Below are 10,514 nucleotides of genomic sequence, written 5' to 3'. Positions count from 1 at the left end.
ACCATGGGGTTCATTCATTTTCGCATAATCTCAGCGCGCCGCTTTTGTCTGCGTGCTTTTAACTTTTGTTCACCAGACAGCAGCTTTCGCGATTTGCATGATTAGACACTACTCCACAAAGCGCACGTTGCTCTTAGTGTGATGTGGAAATTGTGGAGCAGTAAATGGCACTAGAATATTCATGAAGCCATTCCGTAATCACTCGCGGCTGAAGGTCATGGAGAATGTGCAGTGACACAAAACAAACAGATCCATTATTGGATGCGAGTACATTTACAGTGAACAAAACTGGCAATAAATAGGCGGTTTGGTCAAAAGTATTGGAACACCCAACTTTTCTAACCATAAGTGTTTTTTCCAAAAGCTGGTACCACAAAATTAAAGCCACACAGATGTCTTTGGATGCAATTTTCCCTTCACATTACCCAGCAAACACAATCCTATTTCAGGTTGGAGTGGACGATCTCCCCTATTGAACACCTTTGGAATGAGTTGGACCACCGACTGCACCCCAGGCCTCCTCACCTCACCTACATTAGTACCTGTCTTTACTAAACACAAATCTCCCCAAACACACTCCAAAATCTGGTGGAACATCTTCCCAGAAGAATGGAGGTTAACAGCAAATGAGAACTAAATGCAGAATAAGACGTACAAAAATCACACACCGATCTTTGACAGGTTTCCACAAACATTTGTCCATATAATAAAGGTTTTACTTACAGTAAAACAGTAATAAAGTAAATGTAATTTGTTACTGTATTTAAATAGCTTTTTCATGTATCTGTACTTTACTGAAGTACTTTTTTCAAAGTATCATTTCAAAGTCAAATTTCTTACTTTTTACTACATTTAGTTAATTCGGTCGTTCCTCTTTTAGGGTAAAAACGTAACTGCTCGAACACACAACAAGTCACCAATCAGGATCGAGCGCTTGATCTGTTATAAACTCGTTCTGATTGGCTCTTGGTTTATCTACTGATCACCAGCGTACAGTTCAGCATCAGTTCAACATCAAGTAGAACATTTAGAGAGGAATAAATGATGAAGAAACTCCAAACTCGAACTCGCCACAACACACGTGACCTCATTTGCTCGATTTAATTGAAGTAGTGAAAAGGTTTTGGTTCATAATAATTGTATTAGAAATTAATCAGTGTTTGACTCATTAATATCATTCTATTAATAGATCAGTGTGCTGAGAGTCACATTCGAGTCTTTTCACATAAACCGAGGTGATTAAGTAAAGAGTCATGTGATAAAAATGATAACAGGAACATTATAGTCATAATAAATCAGAGTAGTTTGGATACTTAAGTACATTTGAAGGCAAATACATTTGTACTTTTACTCAAGTGAAAGTTTAAAGGGTCACTTTTATTTTTTTACTTTTCTGGAGTCACATTTTATCACTACTTTAACTCAAGTGCATGCTTTGTGTACTTCATCCATCACTGATGCTGCTGTTGGGCCCTTGAGCAAGGCCCTTAACCCTCAAATGCTCAGTTGTATAAATGTCACCTGATGCTTGATAACTTATACTTATGTACTCAAATGAACATAAATTATGTTAACAAAATATCACACAAACCTTCTCTTATGTTGGATGAAGATTCCAGACATTTGACAGTATAAACAACCTTTTAATCAATACCCAAAAAACCCTACATATGCTGTTTCTCCATCATTGAACATTTAAAGGCTCAGGTATATAGGAGTCAGTGTTGAATTTATAATGATCCCAGATGTTGAGCTGATTTAGGAGTTGTATGTATGAGAAGCACCACAACTCCACAACTCCATCTGACTGTATAAGACTGTAGAAAGGACATTACTCATAATCACACACTCAGATGCTCATTATATATCTCAATCTCCACTGTTTGTAATGTTTAAATGATTCATAATCACACTTTTGGTTTCCCCCAGATGAGGACGGGTTCCTCTTTTGAGGTTCCTTTTAAGGTTTATTCCTCAAACCATCTAAGGGAGATAATGAAAAACATTCACCCCAGGTCGTCCCAGGTTTGCTCATTGGGAATAAATTACACATCGATTTAAATATACTTGAGTTTTGTTTACATTCTCTAAAGCTACTTTGACACAATGTACATTGAGAAAAGCCCTATAGAAATAAACCTGAATTGAATTGAATTGTCCTATTAATGCTTCTGAGGACATTTTTGAGACACTGCTGAGACGTGGTGTGGGCGTCTCAGCCATCTGTTTTATTTGTACGGTGTGAACGTGAGTGGATCCCATGGCCAACCAGTGAATTTTAAAAGGAAAGCGCAGCAGTGTGCAGTATCTCAGTCTGTCTCTCCTTCTTCTATGTAAGACACTGGACGTGTCTCCTTCGAAAGCGCTGACTTCAGCATAAAAGTGCCCGTTGCTGTGCAGTGTATGTCCTCCTAGGGCTGAACTTGAACCTTTCGGTCCATGTTGGGATCCATTAGGACTCGGTGGAAAAACATCTGTGGAGCCGAACACAAGAGGTTTATTACAGGTTACTCAAGAGATGTTGGGAAACAGGAAGGTACTGGAAAATCTATTATCCAAACATCCAGACCAATAATATCAGACAGAAGATAATCTGCAGAATCACAGATGAATATTAATACATGTTCTAATGCATTATTGGCTCGATAGTAACAAGTTACACAGGAATGGTGTATAGAGTTAAAAACATGTGTAACCGTTGATATGCTGAAGTTCAAGACTCTTTACTTAATCAACTCAGTTTATGTGAAAAGACTCGAATGTGACTCTCAGCACACTGATCTATTAATAGAATGATATTAATGACTCAAACACTGATTTATTTCTATTACAATGATCACAAGCCCAAAACCTTCTTTTCAACTACTTCAAAAAAATCACGCAAATGAGGTCACGTGTGTTGTGGCGAGTTCGGGTCTGAAGTTTCTTCATCATTCATTCCGCTTTAAGTGTTCTGCTTGATGTTGAACTGATGCTGAACTGTATGTTGGAGATCAGTAGATACACCAAGTGCCAATCAGAACGAGTTTAAAACAGAGCGAGCGTTCGATCCTGATTGGTGACTCGTTGCGTGTTTGAGCAGTTAAGCTTTTAACCTTATAAATAAAAAAGGAACGACTGATTTCGTAAAATGTAGTCGAGTAAAAAGTCAAATATTTGACTTTGAAATGTAGTGAAGTCAAAGTAAAAAAAAATTTAAAAAGAAAAGTCTCCTCAAATGGAAATACTTCAGAGAAGTGAAAAAAAAAAACGCTTATGTACAGTAACGAATTACCTTTACTTCATTACTGTCCACCACTGGATAATAAAACCAAATACCGTAATTTCCAGACTATAAAGCGCACCCATATATATATATATATATACCCACTGAATTTTACAAATATTTTTATTTTTAACATAAATAAGCCGCACCTGTCTATAAGCACTAATACACTGCACTAAAGTACTTTACACAGGCTTTAACGAAAGACACGTTACACAGTGTAACGGGTGAAATATGTTGCGCTTCCTTTAGGAGCATAGCGGTATTTTGGGAATAGCCTGCCGCTGCATTTTCCGGTATTACTGCGTGTGTGTAAGACCGAGGATTATGTCCTTATTATTTTCTGATGATTATTTCTACGTTTCTTTGACTAACCCATAACGCTGTTGCCATGTTTTGGAAACCTGTCTGTGCTTATATGAATATCTGTTGCAACTGGAGTTAGTGAGCTCTCCCTTCACCCAGACTCAACGTGTTACAACGGCTTGTATCTAAACAGTAGCCGACCAAGAAAGTCTTTGTTCACTGTCTTCCTCCTTCCTTTCACAACTATTTTTCGATGCTGTGCAGCTCAGAACACAGGGGAGGTGAGTTTTGGCTTGAAGTTTGTGAAACCTGGAAGAACCCAGGAAAAATCCATAAATTAGCCGCTTCGTTGTTTAAGCCGCGGGGTTCAAAATGTGGGAAAAAAGTAGCGGCTTATAGTCCAGAAAATACGTTAATAAAAAAAATCTTGCATCCATTTATACTGGCCATCCATGCTCAGGTCTGAACAGCATGAAGTGGTGATAAACTTCTCTGTAAATATTTCCTCATACAACGTATACAAGCAAGTAAAGCAAAGAAGCCAGGAGAAGGATTTAGAAGAAGAACAGAGGGGGAAAAAAACGTGTTGAAATCGTAACCTTTACTGAGCATCTGCAGACTGGCCACTGCAGGGGGACACACGCCCATGGTGTCAGGCTTCATCCGGTCGGGAGTGATCACTGCGTGCACTGTGCATCACTGGGTATGACGTCACAGCGAGTGTGTGTGTGTGTGTGTGTGTGTGTGTGTGCTTTATAACCTTATTGGAACTGGATTTATTGATTTATGCAGATGATCTATTGTTTCACATTACACTTTTCAATGATTTTATATTACACACTATGTACTAGATCAGGGGTCTCCAACATGGTGCCCGTGGCCACCAGGTCGCCCGCAAGGACCACATGAGTCTCCCGCGGGCCTTTTCCAAAAATAGCTGTTTCCTACTTTGTTAAATCGTTGTTGATAATTATTATGAGAAATTACATGATTAGTGTCTTCACATAGATGAATATCATTAATTATTAATAATAACATATAATAAAAGCTAAATTGAGCAAATTTGTTATTTTTAAGAATAAACTGAAAACTGTGCGTATCAAACTGGTAGCCCTTCATGTTAATCTGTACCCAAGAAGTAGCTCTCAGTTTCGAAAAGTTTGGTGACCCCTGTACTAGATTAATGTATCTAATAAAGTAATAAAACATGTTAGTGAAAAGCCAAAACCAGTTGATTTGTGAGTTTTTAATTACTTAATATACAAATCAGATTGTGCACCTCAACACTTTATTAACCAACAGACAAAAAAAAGATTCACAAAAAGACAAAAATTTATCTGCAATTAACAAAATGACAGTATCATGTCACAAAATAGTATCTAAGACTAAATACAACAATAAAAGACTTGTCATATACAAAATGATCATATAAAAGCGATGGTATTGTTGTATTCTCTATAAGGAGGCAGGTTTCTGGAAGGAGTCTCCAGTGTCAGTACTCAGCAACAGTCCTTTGTTTAAAGTTTACACTTTAATGCATTTCTTGCTGTTTTTCTTGCCTTAATAAATTAAAGAGAGAGGAAATGAGAGATTCTGGTGATGGGGAAACTCATCTCAAAAGTCTCTTTAATGAGGGGGTTTTAAAAGACCACACGATAGAGAGAGAGAGAGAGAGAGAGAGAGAGAGAGAGAGAGAGAGAGAGAGAGAGGAAGGAAGGAAATAAAGCAGTGGTGTACAATAGGATGAAGATTCCTGTCTAGACTTCATACATGTTCCCCGAGCTTTTCACCACATTTGGAATGACTTCCTATTAATTTTAAGATCAACTTAAATAAAAGGGAAAACAAAGAAATCGTACAGCCACTGACAGGTACAAAAGAAAGAAAAGAAAAGATGAATAGGCTTTTTATTTGTCACATGTACATTACAGCACAGTGAAATACTTTCTTTTGCATATTCAAGTGATGTTTGGAAACTGGGGTCAGAAATTATACAGTGTGTCTGGAGCAGAAAGAGTTGAGGGCCTTGCTCAAGGGCCCCACAGTGATAGCTTGGCAATACAGGGGCCGGACCTCTGACCTTCTGGTCAGTAACTAATCATTAAAGCGAAGAGATTAAACAGTCTGCCATTTTTTGAAACTATGCAGCGAGATTCCTTAATTAGACCGTCCAGGAGGACAACTACAGACAACTACAGACAACTACAGACAACTACAGGCCTCTCTTTACAAGCCTCTATTTTCCAGTGGTGTAAACTGGTGTTTGAACAACATTTTCCGAATTTGAAGATGCTGTTGGATACAGAGTTTTATAACAAATGAAGTTATTTGAGTGCTTGCATTGAATAATCACTTCAGGTGGGTGGGGATTTATGAAGAGCAGTTGTTCATTCATGCCTGTTTTTTTTTATAACGCAAAGAAAGGTTTCTATAGCGATAACACTGCACAACTTCCAGCTTTTTCTTTACAGGCTCTAAAGTATAAAGCAGTCCAGAGATCGGTAGAGTCTGGATTTGGTTACAAATTATATTAGATTTATAAAGGATATTAGAATTATTTCTATGGTCGAAGTTAGCGTTAGCGTTGTCACCAGAATGATAAAGTGTAGTTATTTTTCATATAAAGATAAAGAAAGATAAGTGCAGTTCAGCTAAATATAACTGACTGTGGTATTTGAACACTTTTTGTATACGAGGTGTACGAGGGGCGTTCAAGTCAAACCGGGACTTTTTTATTTTACAGGTATAAAAATAGATGCTAGCGTGACTCTACCACACACAGTAGAAGTGACTAGCCGCTAGCGTGTCATATTACTGATAAAAGGCGTACGACATTCACAGACTAATGATTAGGGAGTAAATTGAGCCAGCAGGCAATTAAAAAGAGTTGCAGGACAACCTGAAAGCAGCAGGAACAATAGATTTGCAGAGACCAAAAATCACAGTAAAAAGTGAGGGTTTTTTGTTTTAGGTGCAGTATTCTGTATTACTCATACGTTACCTGAGATTATATAAGAACTATAAGCAAAAAAGAATCATAATGTCGTTCAGAAAAATCTGTAGATCTTCATTTCTATAAGTACTGGAAAATGTTCTGCATGGAAAGAAGCTGTTCTTTTTATTCCAAATTAAATGGAAGAAATGGGTGAATACTTAATTTGTTATTTATTTATATGCAGCCATTTAAAGCGGGTTTATACAACTACTACTAGTATTACTACTCTATATGTATAAATATAATATTAATAATGTGTGTATTTAGTATTCAGTTTTATTTCAAACACTGCTTTGTTCTTAAAAATGTTGTGCTCGTGTGGCGACATCTGGTGGTCAAATCCTGTTATTACATTAAGTGATTAAACTACCTAATACTGTTACGCATATTTTCGCAGCTTTTTTATATCAAAATTATCAACACATTTTATTTTACCACTAATCATCGAAAATAATAAAAATAATAAAATAATAATAAAATAATAAAAACAAAAGTAAATGGAAAATATAATGTTGTGTATTTTTTTTTATATTTCAGTATTTGTCACTGAATAGAGACCAGATTATGGTTGAAGAAAAATAATGATATAAAAGTTTATGACATTTTTTTAAACAACACGAGAAATATGTTACTTCTTCTTCTCATCCTTCTTTTTTTGACTGCTTCTGTTAGGTGTTTCATCCGTCTCCATACTACCCTGTTCTCTACATTCGCCTCTTCCTTCACCACATCCATAAACCTCCTCCTTGATCTTCCTCTTTTCCTCCTTCCTGGTGTCTCCATCCTCAGCATTCTCCTACTGATGTCCAAACCATCTCAATCTCACCTCCCTCACCTTGTGACCAAAACATCCAACATGCGCTGTCCCTCTAATAAACTCATTTCTCATCCTGTCCATCGTCGTCACTCCTAACGAACATCTCAACATCTTCAGCTCTGCTACCTCCAGCTCCACCTCCTGTCTTTTACTCAATGCCACTGTCTCTAATCCATACAACATCTCAGGTCTCACCACAGTCCTATAAACTTTCCCTTTCACTCTCACAGATACTCTTCTATCACAAATCACTCCTGCTATCACTCTTCTCCACCCACTCCACCCTGCCTGCACTCTTTTCTTCACTTCTCAAACACACTCTCCATTACTTGCACTGTTGACCACCAAGTACCTGAACTAAAAAAAAAGTTTAAGCCTGAAAAACATATGACACCAATCTAGGGATAATTTGATCATTTCATGAAGGGTGCCAATAATTTTGGAACTGACTGGAGGTTTTAACGCTTTCTCTCTCCATGTCATTATAACTCAGCGACTCCTTTTAAAATAATCACCAGCATTTATAACAATGTAGGTGTAAATCGATGAATATAACTGAATGTATTGTTTTTTTTATATATTATTATCACTATTTTTATTATTGCTTTACTATTTCTGTATTAAAATGCACTAATAGCAATGATAGAAGCCCCTCGTCCTCATCCCCGTCTCTAAACGTGTGTATAATTGTGTGTTTAATGAACAGATGATAATTATATAACAACCTGGGGAATTTCACGCTTTTATCATTAGGCACAATTATGGCCACAGTGGGACTTTAATGAACTTTAATGACTTCTGATGAAAAGCCAGTTACATTATAGGGGCAAAAGTATTGGGACACCTGCGTTTTCCAGCCACTTCCCCAAACACAAAGTCGAAGACACACGATTGTACAGGACGTCTTTGTATTGCATATATATACAAGGAAGCAGCTTCCACAGGAAGTGACATCAAACATTTGAATGTAACTTAGAATAACGAAAAGTTAATTAATTTACGAATCACCCTTTGGACATACACTTATGGGCAAAAGTATTGGGACACCTGACTTTTTCAGTCGTATGTGGTTCAGCTCTGTGTCTCTGCTCTTTTAGCGCAATGTCGGAGACACGATTGTCTCAGACGTCTTTTTTGGATGAGGTAAAATGGAATTTTCCCTTCACTCGAATTAGGAGACCCACAAAGCACAGCTCCATGAAGATCTTCTCTGATGATGAATGTGAATGCTGACTGCACCCCAGACCTCCTGACTTTACTAACATCCTTGTAGCTGAATGAATCTCATACACATCTCCAAAAAATCTAGTAGAACATCTCCCCAGAAGAGTGGAGGTTACTATAACAGGAGATTTGGATTGAAGCAGATGATGTTAAAGCAGATGTGCACCAGGGTTTTATTATGTCTATCTATATATCAATATGTTTTTTGTGCATATGTCTGGTGAAGTGAACATCAGTGTTGCTTTATAGCTTCCGTATTAAAACCTTGTCTGTTTTGTACTCTGGGTTTTTATTCATTCAGAAATCAGTGCTGTTATTTCAAAAATCTGTTGGAGCAACTATTTCAACACAGGGTTTACAGCAGGCGGGTCTCCTGTCGCCAGTGGGACTAGTTCGGAATGAACTTTTTGCATTCTTCTGATTCCTGGTGCTTCTAAGGATCGGAATAATACTGCTTTCGAACGGTTTTACCACAGTCCGCTTACCGCTGCTGTTCCCGATGGAACCTGATCCGAGGCACACCTCTAATCTCGACCGAATGCTCCGTGAACCTTTTTTTAAACCCTTCATTTTAATCTCTATCATATCCGTTCAGAATAATCAGCGATCCATTCAGAATAATGCGGTCGTATTTGGTTACATCTTAAGATGTAGCATTTTGTAGACGGATGGGTTTGGTATCTTCCTTGATGCCCATATCCACATAAGGCATGAGGGCCTCCTGAATCGCTCAGTAAGGATGGAAATGATTTAAATCATATGCATTACGGGGAACGTAGACGGCGGCAACACCAGCTCATGGTGGCTAAGCAGATCTACCTCCAGAGCAGTGATAAATTAAAGGAAAAATGGACAAAACTGACATATGTGTTAGGATGGAGTCAGGCTACTGTAGGTCATCCAAAGAGCTTATGTGTTGAGAGGAGATATTCTGCATGTCTCGGAAATTGTATCACTTAAATCAGGGGCATTCTTTTCCACAATAGGCCGGTTGTTTTATTTCAAACAAGCAACGACCACACCTGATAGTCCATTTAATGTGAAGATCTAAACAGGTGGAATTTGGTGTGGCCTGGCTGGAATGAAAACCTGCACCCATACCAGCCTGATGTGGAAAAGATTGGACACCGCTGATTTAGATGAATCCGTTACGCTTACATTTGCAGCATTTGGCAAACGTGCCCTCATCCAGAGGAACTTACAGCTGAGCAGTTGAACAAAGTATTTTATTTATCAATGTTGCCACACCATCACCTTCAAAATAGTCCCCTTGCACAGCAATACAATGCCAGCATTCCTGCCTCTTCTGAAATGTATCCTGGAAGTCATCTTTTCGAACTGAGATTCACGCCGGCTCTCCACATTGGTGTAGAAACAGCAAACTTTAAGCCGGATCTTCAGAAAGAGGGCGAAGTCCACAGGAGCTAATTGAAGGTCTTCCTGATCTCTTGTCATCTTCCAGTGATGTTTCTGTGAGATATACCCATTAAGCAACCACCTCCATAGGCCTACTCTATGATATTGCAGCATAAGCAAAAGAGAAAACTAGAATTTTTTTGTAGTAACTGTCCAATTCTTCATCTAATAATAGTCTTCTGGTGTAGACGGACATTACTTTCCCTGAGACGTTTCTCCAGGTTGGCTTTGTGAAACCTTTCACCACAGTTCACAGCGCCAAAGTTGGCTGGAAAGGAGTCCAAATGGGAATAAAGAAAACGTATCTCCTGTGCCGTTGCAGTTCATCGACTCGTATGTCTGGAATGGACTTTGAATCTGTTGAAATGTTGTTTGGAGCCCTGTGGTTGCTCTTAAAGGTGGTCCACATGAGACATCCATCAAAGTGACTATCCTTCATCACTTGTCGGATCTACGGGCAATGAAAACACCTTCTGTTATCTTAATTCATT

Source organism: Silurus meridionalis, chromosome 13 (genome assembly GCF_014805685.1).
Source record: "Silurus meridionalis isolate SWU-2019-XX chromosome 13, ASM1480568v1, whole genome shotgun sequence".
Taxonomy (NCBI): Eukaryota; Metazoa; Chordata; class Actinopteri; order Siluriformes; family Siluridae; genus Silurus; species Silurus meridionalis.
This window is presented reverse-complemented; position numbering follows the sequence as displayed.